The sequence below is a fragment of the Symphalangus syndactylus genome, chromosome 12 (genome assembly GCF_028878055.3).
Source record: "Symphalangus syndactylus isolate Jambi chromosome 12, NHGRI_mSymSyn1-v2.1_pri, whole genome shotgun sequence".
NCBI lineage: Eukaryota > Metazoa > Chordata > Mammalia > Primates > Hylobatidae > Symphalangus > Symphalangus syndactylus.
In genome coordinates, this window is record NC_072441.2 from 77542646 (window position 1) to 77551974 (window position 9329).

Here is a 9329-nt window from a genome sequence, read left to right on the forward strand (position 1 = left end):
AACTAAATGGAGACCCCGAGACACCACAAAACCCGGGTGCTGCCCTTTCCAGGCAAGAGGGAAGGCAGGCAGAGATGGGGAGAGGAATGGAGACAGAGTGGGAGAGAAGGATGGAGGAGGAAAAGGCTGGATGGACGGAGGGACCGTGGAAGGGAGAGAAAGAGGGAGGTAGGGAGAAAGGGAGGGAAGAACCAGGGGAGTGAGGGAAGAACAGAAGGAAGGATGGACAGAGGGAGAAAAGGCGCAAGAAACAGAGAAAAGAAGGCAGAGAGAAAAATTGTCTTTCGAAGTCCAGGATTCAGATTTGGTTTCAGAATCGAAGGGCCAGGCATCCAGGCCAGGGTGGCTGTGGGGGAAAGAGAGAAATCAGACTGTTACTGTGACTATGTAGAAAAAGGAAGACAAGAAACTCCATTTTGATCTGTACTAATAAAAATCGTTCTGCTTTGAGATGTTAATTTGTAACCTTAGCCCCAACCCTATGCTCACAGAAACATGTGCTGTGTTGACTCAAGGTTTAATGGATTTAGGGCTGTGTAGGATGTGCTTTGTTAAAAATGTGCTTGCAGGCAGTATGCTTGGTAAAAGTCATTGCCATTCTCTAGTCTCGATTAACCAGGGACACAGTGGATTGCGGAAGGCCGCACGGACCTCTTCCCAAGAATGCCTGGGTATTATCCAAGGTTTACCCCCCACTGAGACAGCCTGATATACAGCCTTGTGGGAAGGGAAAGACCTTACTGTCCCACAGTCCAACACCCATAGAGGGTCTGTGCTGAGGAGGATTAGTGAAAGAGGAAGGCCTCTTTGCAGTTGAGATAATAGGAAAGCATCTCTCTCCTGCTCGTCCCTGAGAATGGAATGTCTTGGTGTAAAACCTGATGGTACATTCTATTTACTGAGATAGGAGAAAACCACCTTATGGCTGGAGGTGAGACATGCTGGTGGCAATACTGCTCTTTACTGCACTGAGATGTTTGTGTAGAGTCAAACATAAATCTGGCCTACGTGCACATCCAGGCACAGCACATTTCCTTAAACCTATTTATGACACAGAGTTCTTTGCTCACATGTTGTCCTCTCCCTACCATTGCCCTACACTCCTGCCCTACACTCCCTCACCGAGTTAGTAGAGATAGTGATCTATAAATAGTGAGGGAACTCAGAGACCAGTGTCTGTGCAGGTCCTCACTTGCTGAGCGCGCCAGTCCCCTGGGCCCACTTTCTTCCTCTATACTTTGTCTCTGTGTCTTATTTCTTTTCTCAGTCTCTCATTTCCACCTTTTAAGAAATACTAACAGGTGTGCAGGGGAGGCCACCTTCATCTGGTGCCCAATGTGGGTGCCTTTCTCTATGGTGAAGATACGCTAGAGCGTGATCGTTGAGGACAAGTTGACAAGAGATTCCGGTAAGCTTGTGCACTCGGGGGAACCCAGGGTAACACTGGGACAAACTGAAAGTAAATATACCTGTTATCTCAGCTCTATTAAAATTATTTTAAGAAGAGTAGGAGTTACAGTCTCTACAGAAAATCTAATCATGCTATTTCAAACAATAGAACAATTCTGCCCGTGGTTTCCAGAACAGGCAACTTTAGATCTAAAAGACTGGGAAAATATTGGTAAAGAATTAAAACAAGCAAATAGGGAGGGTAAAATCATCCCACTTACAGTATGGAATGATTGGACCATTATTGAAGTAGCTTTGGAACCGTTTCAAACAGGAGAAGAGTTTCAGTTTCTGATGCCCCTGAAAGCTGTGTAATAAATTGTGAAGAAGAGGCAGGGACAGAATTCTAGAAAGGAATGCAAAGTTCGCATTGTAAATATGTAGCAGAGTCTGTAATGGCTCAGTCAATGCAAAATGTTGACTACAATCAATTACAGGAGGTAATATATTCTGAACCATCAAAACTGGGGGGAAAAGGTCGAGAATTATTCGGGCCATCTGTCTAAACCACGATGGCCAACTCGTCCTCCAGCGGTTCAGATGCCTGTAACATTGCAACCTCAAACGCAGGTTAGACAAGTACAAACCCCAAGAGAATATCAAATAGAAAAGGATTGAGTCTCTATCACAGCAATGCCAATCCAGATACAGTATCCACAATATCAGTCAGTAGAAAATAAGATCCAACCGCCGGTAGCCTATTAATACTGGCCGCCAGCCGAAATTTAGTATCAGCCACCCCCAGAAAATCAATAGGGACAGCCAGAAATGTTTCCAGCACCGCAAGGCAAGGCGTTATATAGCCTCAGCCGCCCACTATGAGACTTAATCCTACATCACCACCTAGTGGGCAGGGTAGTGCATTACATGAAATTATTGCTAAGGCAAGAAAACAAGGAGATATTGAAGCATGGCAGTTCCCAGTAATATTAGAGCCCATATCCCCTGGAGAAGGGGACTAAGAGGGAGCGCCTCCCCGATCTGATGCCAGATATGAGTCCTTTACTATGAAAATGCTAAAAGACATGAAAAAGGGAGTAAAACAGTATGGACCCAACTCCCTTTATATGAGAATATTATTAGATTCCATTGCTCATGGAAATAGACTTACTCCTTATGATTGGGAAATTTTGGCCAAATCGTCACTCTCACCTTCCCAATTTTTACAATTTAAAACCTGGTGGATTGATGGGGTACAAGAACAGGTCCGAAAAAATAGGGCCGCCAATCCTCCAGTTAACATAGATGCAGATCAACTATTAAGAACAGGTCAAAATTGGAGCACTATTAATCAACAAGCAGTAATGCAAAATGAGGCCGTTAAGCAAGTTAGAGATATCTGCCTTGGGGCCTGGGAAAAAAATCCAAAACCCGGGAACCACCAGCCCCTCATTCAATACAAGAAGACATGGCTCTAAAGAGCCTTACCCTGATTTTCTGGCAAGACTCCGAGATGCTGCTCAAAAGTCAATTACTGATGAGAATGCCCATAAGGTCGTAGAGGAGTTGATGGCATACGAAAACGCCAATCCTGAGTGTCAATCAACCATTAAGCTATTAAAAGCGAAGGTCCCAGCAGGATCAGGTATAATCTCAGAGTAGGTAAAAGCCTGTGATGGGATTGGAGGAGCTATGCATAAAGCTATGCTAATGGCTCAAGCAATAACTGGAGTCGCTTTAGGAGGACAAGTTAGAACATTTGGGGGGAAATGTTATAATTGTGGTCAAATTGTTCATCTAAAAAAGAATTGTCCAGTCTCAAATAAGCAAAATATAACAACTCAAACTACTACAACAAAAAATAAAGAGCCACCTGGCCTATGTCCAAGATGTGGAAAAGGAAACCATTGGGCTAATCAATGTCATTCTAAATTTGATAAAAATGGGCAACCGTTGTTTGGAAATGGGAAGAGGGGACAGCCTCAGGCCCCGCAACCAACTGGGGCGTTCCCAATTCAGCCCTTTGTTCCTCAGCGTTTTCAGGGACAACAACCCCAGCTGTCACAAGTGCCTCAAGGAACGGGCCAGTTACCACAATACAATTGTCCCCCACCACAAGCGGCAGTGCAGCAGTAGATTTATATACTATACAAGCAGTTTCTCTGCTTCCAGGGGAACCCACATAAAAAATCCCCACAGGGGCATATGGCCCACTGCCTGAGGGGACTGTAGGACTCATCTTAGGAAGATCAAGTTTAAATCTAAAGGGAGTTCAAATTCTTACTGGTTTAGTTGACTTAGACTACAAAGGTGAAATTCAATTGGTTATTAGCTCCTCAATTCCTTGCAGTGCCAGTCCAGGAGACAGCATTCCTCAATTATTACTCCTGCCTTATATTAAGGTTGGAAACAGTGAGATACAAAGAACAAGAGGGTTTGGAAGTACTGATACGGCAGGAAAGGCTGCATATTGGGAAAGTCAGGTCTCAGAAAGCAGACCTGTGTGTAAGGCCATTATTCAAGGAAAACAGTTTGAAGAGTTAGGAGACCCTGGAGCAGATGTCTCTATCATTGCCTTAAATAAATGGCCAAAAAATTGGACTAAACAAAACGCTGTTACAGGACTTGTCGGCATAGGCACTGCCTCAGAAGTGTATTAAAGTACTATGATTTTACATTGTTTAGGGCTGGATAATCAAAAAAGTACTGTTCAGCCAATGATTACTTCAATTTCTGTTAATCTGTGGGGTCGAGATTTATTACAACAATGGGGTGCGGAAATCACTATGCCCACTCCATTATACAGCCCCACAAGTCAAACAATCACGACTAAAATGGGATATGTACCAGGAAAGGGACTAGAAAAGAGTGAAAACAGCATTAAAGTCCCAATTGAGGCTGAGGAAAATCAAGAAAAAAAAGGAATAGTGTATCCTTTATAAGGGTGGCCACTGTAGAGCCTCATAAACCCATTCCATTAACTTGAAAAACAGAAAAACCGATATGGGTAAGTCAGTGGCCACTACCGAAACAAAAACTGGAGGCTTCACATTTATTAGCAAAGGAACCATTAGAAAAGGGACATACTGAGCCTTGATTTTCTCCTTGGAATTCTCTTGTGTTTGTAATTCAGAAAAATATCTGGCAGATGGAGTATGTTAACTGTTAAGGGCCGTAAATGCCCTAATTCAACCCATGAGGCCTCTCCAACGTGGGTTGCTCTCTCCCACCACAATCCCAAAAGACTAGTCTAATTATAATTGAGCTGAAGGATTGCCTTTTCACCATTTCTCTGGAGGAGGAGGATTTTAAAAAATTTGCTTTTACTATATCAGCCATAAATAATAAGAAACCAGCCACCAGGATTCATTGGAAAGTGTTATCTCGGGGAATGCTTAATAGTCCAACTATTTGTCAGACTTTCATAGGTCAATCTCTTCAACCAATTAGAGACAAGTTTTCAGACTGTTATATCATTCATTATGTTGATGATATTTTGTGTGCTGCAGAAATGAGAGACAAATTAATTGACTCTTACACATTTCTGCAAGCACAGGTTGCTAACACAGGACTGACAATAGCAACTGATAAGATTCAGACCTCTACTCCTTTTCATTATTTAGGGATGCAGATAGAAAATAGAAAAATTAAGCCACAAAAAATGGAAATAAGAAAGACACATTAAAAAAATTAAATGACTTTCAAAAATTGCTAGGAGACATTAATTGGATTCGGCCAACTCTAGGCATTCCTACATATGCCATGTCAAATTCGTTCTCTATCTTAAGAGGAGACTCAGACTTAAATAGTAAAAGAATATTAACCCCAGAGGCAACAAAAGAAATTAAATTCGTGGAAGAAAAAATTCAGTCAGCGCAAATAAATAGAATAGATCCCTTAGCCCCATTCCAACTTTTGATTTTTGCTACTACACATTCTCCAACAGGCATCATTGTTCAAAATACTGATCTTGTGGAGTGGTCATTCCTCCCTCACAGTATAATTAAGACTTTTACATTGTACTTGGATGAAATAGCTACATTAATAGGTCAGGCAAGATTATGAATAATAAAATTATTTGGAAATGACCCAGACAAAATAGTTGTTCCTTTAAACACAGAACAAGTTAGACAAGCCTTTATCAATTCTGGTGCATGGCAGAGTGGTCTTGCTAATTTTGTAGGAATTATTGATAATCATTACCCAAAAGCAAAAATCTTCCAGTTTTTAAAATTAACTACTTGGATTTTACCTAAAATTAGCAGAAATGCACCTTTAGAAAATGCTCTGACAGTGTTTACTGATGGTTCCAGCAATGGAAAAGCGGCTTACACAGGACCAAAAGAGCGAGTCATCACAACTCAATATCAATTGGCTCAAAGAGCAGAGTTGGTTGCAGTTATTACAGTCTTACAAGATTTTAATCAACTTATTAATATTGTATCAGATTCTGCATATGTAGTACAGACTACGATGGAGGTTGAGACAACTCTAATTAAATATAGCATGGATGATCAGTTAAACAAGCTGTTCAATATACTACAACAAACTGTGAGAAACAGAAATTTCCCATTTTATATTACTCATACTCGAGCACACACTAATTTACCAGGGCCTTTAACTAAAGCAAATGAACAAGCTGACTTACTCATATCATCTGCATGCATAAAAGCACAAGAACTTCATGCTTTGACTCATGTAAATGCAGTGGGATTAAAAAAGAAATTTGATTTCATATGGAAACAGGCAAAAAATATTGTACAACACTGCACCCAGTGTCAAGTCCTATACCCGCTGACTCAAGAGGCAGGAGTTAATCCCAGAAGTCTATGTCCTAATGAGTTAAGGTGAATGGATGTCATGCATGTACCTTCATTTGGAAAATTATCATGTGTCCATGTAACAGTTGATACTTATTCACATTTCATATGGGCAAACTGCCAGACTGGAGAAACTACTTTCCAAGTTAAAAAACATTTATTATCTTGTTTTGCTGTAATGGAGTTCCAGAAAAAATTAAAACTGACAATGGAGCAGGATACTGTAGTAAAGCTTTCCAAAACTTCTTAAATCAGTGGAAAATTACACATACAACAGGAATTCCCTATAATTCCCAAGGACAGGCCATAGTTGAAAGAACTAATAGAACACTCAAAACTCAGTTAAACAAAAAGAAGGGGGAGACATAAGGAGTGTATTGCTTTTCAGATGCAACTTAATCTAGTGCTTTATACTTTAAATTTTTTAAACATTTATAGAAATTAGACTACTACCTCTGCAGAACAACACATCTCACTGGTGAAAAGAACAGCCCACATGAAGGAAAACTGATTTGATAGAAAGACAGCAAAAATAAGATATGGGAAATAGGGAAGGTGATAACGTGGGGGAGAGGTTTTGCTTGTGTTTCACCAGAAGAAAATCAGCTTCCTGTTTGGATACCCTCTAGACATTCAAAGTTCTACAATGAATCCATTGGAGATGCAAAGAAAAGCACCTTCACAGAGATGGAAACACCACAATCGAGCACCATTCACTCACAAAATGAACCAAATTGTGATGTCAGAAGAACAGATGAAGTTGCCATCTACCAAGAAAGCAGAGCTGCTGACTCTGGCACAATTAAAGAAGCTGACACAGTTAGCTAAAAAATGCCTAGAGACCACAAAGGTGACACAAACTTCACAGAATATGCTGCTTGTAGCTAACTTTGATGATTGTGTCAATGGTGGTAAGTCTCCCCATGCCTGCAGGAGCAGCGGCAGCTAATTATACCTACTGGGCCTATGTGCCTTTCCTACCCTTAATTTGGGCAGTCAGATGGGTGGATAACCCTATTGAAGTGTAAGTTAATAATAGTGTATGGGTTCCTGGCCACACAGATGATCGTTGCCCTGTCAAACCTGAGGAAGGAGGAATGATAATGAATATTTCCACTGGGTATCATTATCCTCTTATTTGCCTAGGGAGAGCACCAGGATGTTTCATACCTGCAATCCAAAATTGGTTGGTAGAAGTACTTACTGTTAGTACCACCAGTAGATTTACTTATCACATGGTAACGGGAACGTCACTCAGGCCACAGGTAAATTACTTACAGGACTTTTCTTATCAAAGATCATTAAAATTTAGGCCTAAAGGAAATCCTTGCCCCAAGGAAATTCCCAAAGTATCAAAAAATACAGAAGTTTTAGTTTGGGAAGAATGTGTGGCCAATAGTGCAGTGATATTGCAAAACAATGAATTCGGAACTATTATAGATTGGGCACCTTGAGGTCAATTCTACCACAGTTGAACAGGACAAACTGAACTGTGTCCCAGTGCACAAGTGAGTCCAGCTGTTAATAGTGACTTAACAGAAAGTTTAGACAAACATGAGCACAAAAAATTACAGTATTTCTATCCTTGGGAATGGGGAGAAAAAGGAATCTCTACTCCAAGACCAAAAATAATAAGTCCTGTTTCTGATCCTGAACATCCAGAATTATGAAGGCCTACTGTGGCCTCACATCGCATTAGAATTTGGTCTGGAAATCAAGCTATAGAAACAAGAGATCGTAAACCATTTTATACTATCCACCTAAATTCCAGTCTAAAAGTTCCTATGCAAAGTTGTGTAAAGCCCCCTTATATGCTAGTTGTAGGAAACACAGTTATTAAGCCAGACTCTCAAACTATAACCTGTGAAAGTTGCAGATTGTTTACTTGCATTGATTTGACTTTTAATTGGCAGCACCCTATTCTACTAGTGAGAGCAAGAGAACGCATGTGGATCCCTGTGTCCACGGTCCAACCGTGGGAGGCCTCGTCAACCGTCCATATTTTGACTGAAGTATTAAAAGTCATTCTAAATAGATCCAAAAGGTTCATTTTTGCTTTAATTGCAGTGATTATGGGATTAATTGCAGTCACAGCTGTGGCCGCTGTGGCAGGAGTTGCATTACACTTTTCTGTGCAAACAGTAAAATTTGTTAATGATTGGCAAAAAAATTCTACAAGATTGTGGAATTCACAATCTGGTATTGATCAAAAATTGGAAATAAAATTAATAATCTTAGACAAACTGTCATTTGGATGGGATATAGGCTCATGAGCTTGGAACATCATTTTCAGTTACAGTGTGACTGGAATATGTCAGATTTTTGTATTACATCAAGAGTTTATAATGAGTCTGAACATCAGTGGGACATGGTTAGATGCCATCTAAAGGGAAGAGAAGATAATCTTACTTTAGATATTTCCAAATTAAAAGAACAAATTTTTGAAGTCTCAAAAGCTCATTTAAATTTAGTACCAGGAACTGAGGCAATTGCAGGAGTTGCTGATGGCCTCGCAAATCCTTACCCTGTCACTTGGGTTAAGACCACTGGAAGTTCAACTATTGTAAATTTCATATTAATCCTTGTGTGCCTGTTCTGTCTGTTGTTAGTCTGCAGGTGTAACCAGCAGCTCTGAAGAGACAGCAACCATTGAGAACGGGCGATGATGACGATAGCGGTTTTGTCAAAAAGAAAGGGGGGAAATGTGAAGAAAAGAAAGAGAGATCAAACTGTTACTGGGTCTATGTAGAAAGAAGTAGATATAAGAAACTCAATTTTGTTCTGTACTCGGAGAAATTCTTCTGCCTTGAGATGCCGTTAATCTGTAACCCTAGACCCAACCCTGTGCCCGCAGAGACATGTGCTGTGTTGACTCAAGGTTTAATGGATTTAGGGCTATGCAGGATGTGCTTTTTTAAAAATGTGTTTGAAGGCAGTATGCTTGGTAAAAGTCATCACCATTCTCTAATCTCGAGTACCCAGGGACACAATACACTGCAGAAGTCCACAGAGACCTCTGAACAAGAAAGCCAGGTATTGTCCGAGGTTCCTCCCCAGGTGATAGCCTGAAATATGGCCTCATGGGTCGTCCCCCAGCCTGACACCCATAAAGGGTCTGTG

General features: G+C 40.8%; 2 pseudogenes; both read left to right on the top strand.

Moving 5' to 3' along the window:
* Window positions 1-110: 110 nt before the first annotated feature.
* On the top strand, window positions 111-3575 carry LOC134734859 (endogenous retrovirus group K member 8 Gag polyprotein-like; annotated as a pseudogene).
* A 3280-nt stretch (window positions 3576-6855) lies between these two features.
* Window positions 6856-8958, top strand: LOC129478733 (endogenous retrovirus group K member 6 Env polyprotein-like; annotated as a pseudogene).
* The last annotated feature ends 371 nt before the right edge of the window (window positions 8959-9329 follow it).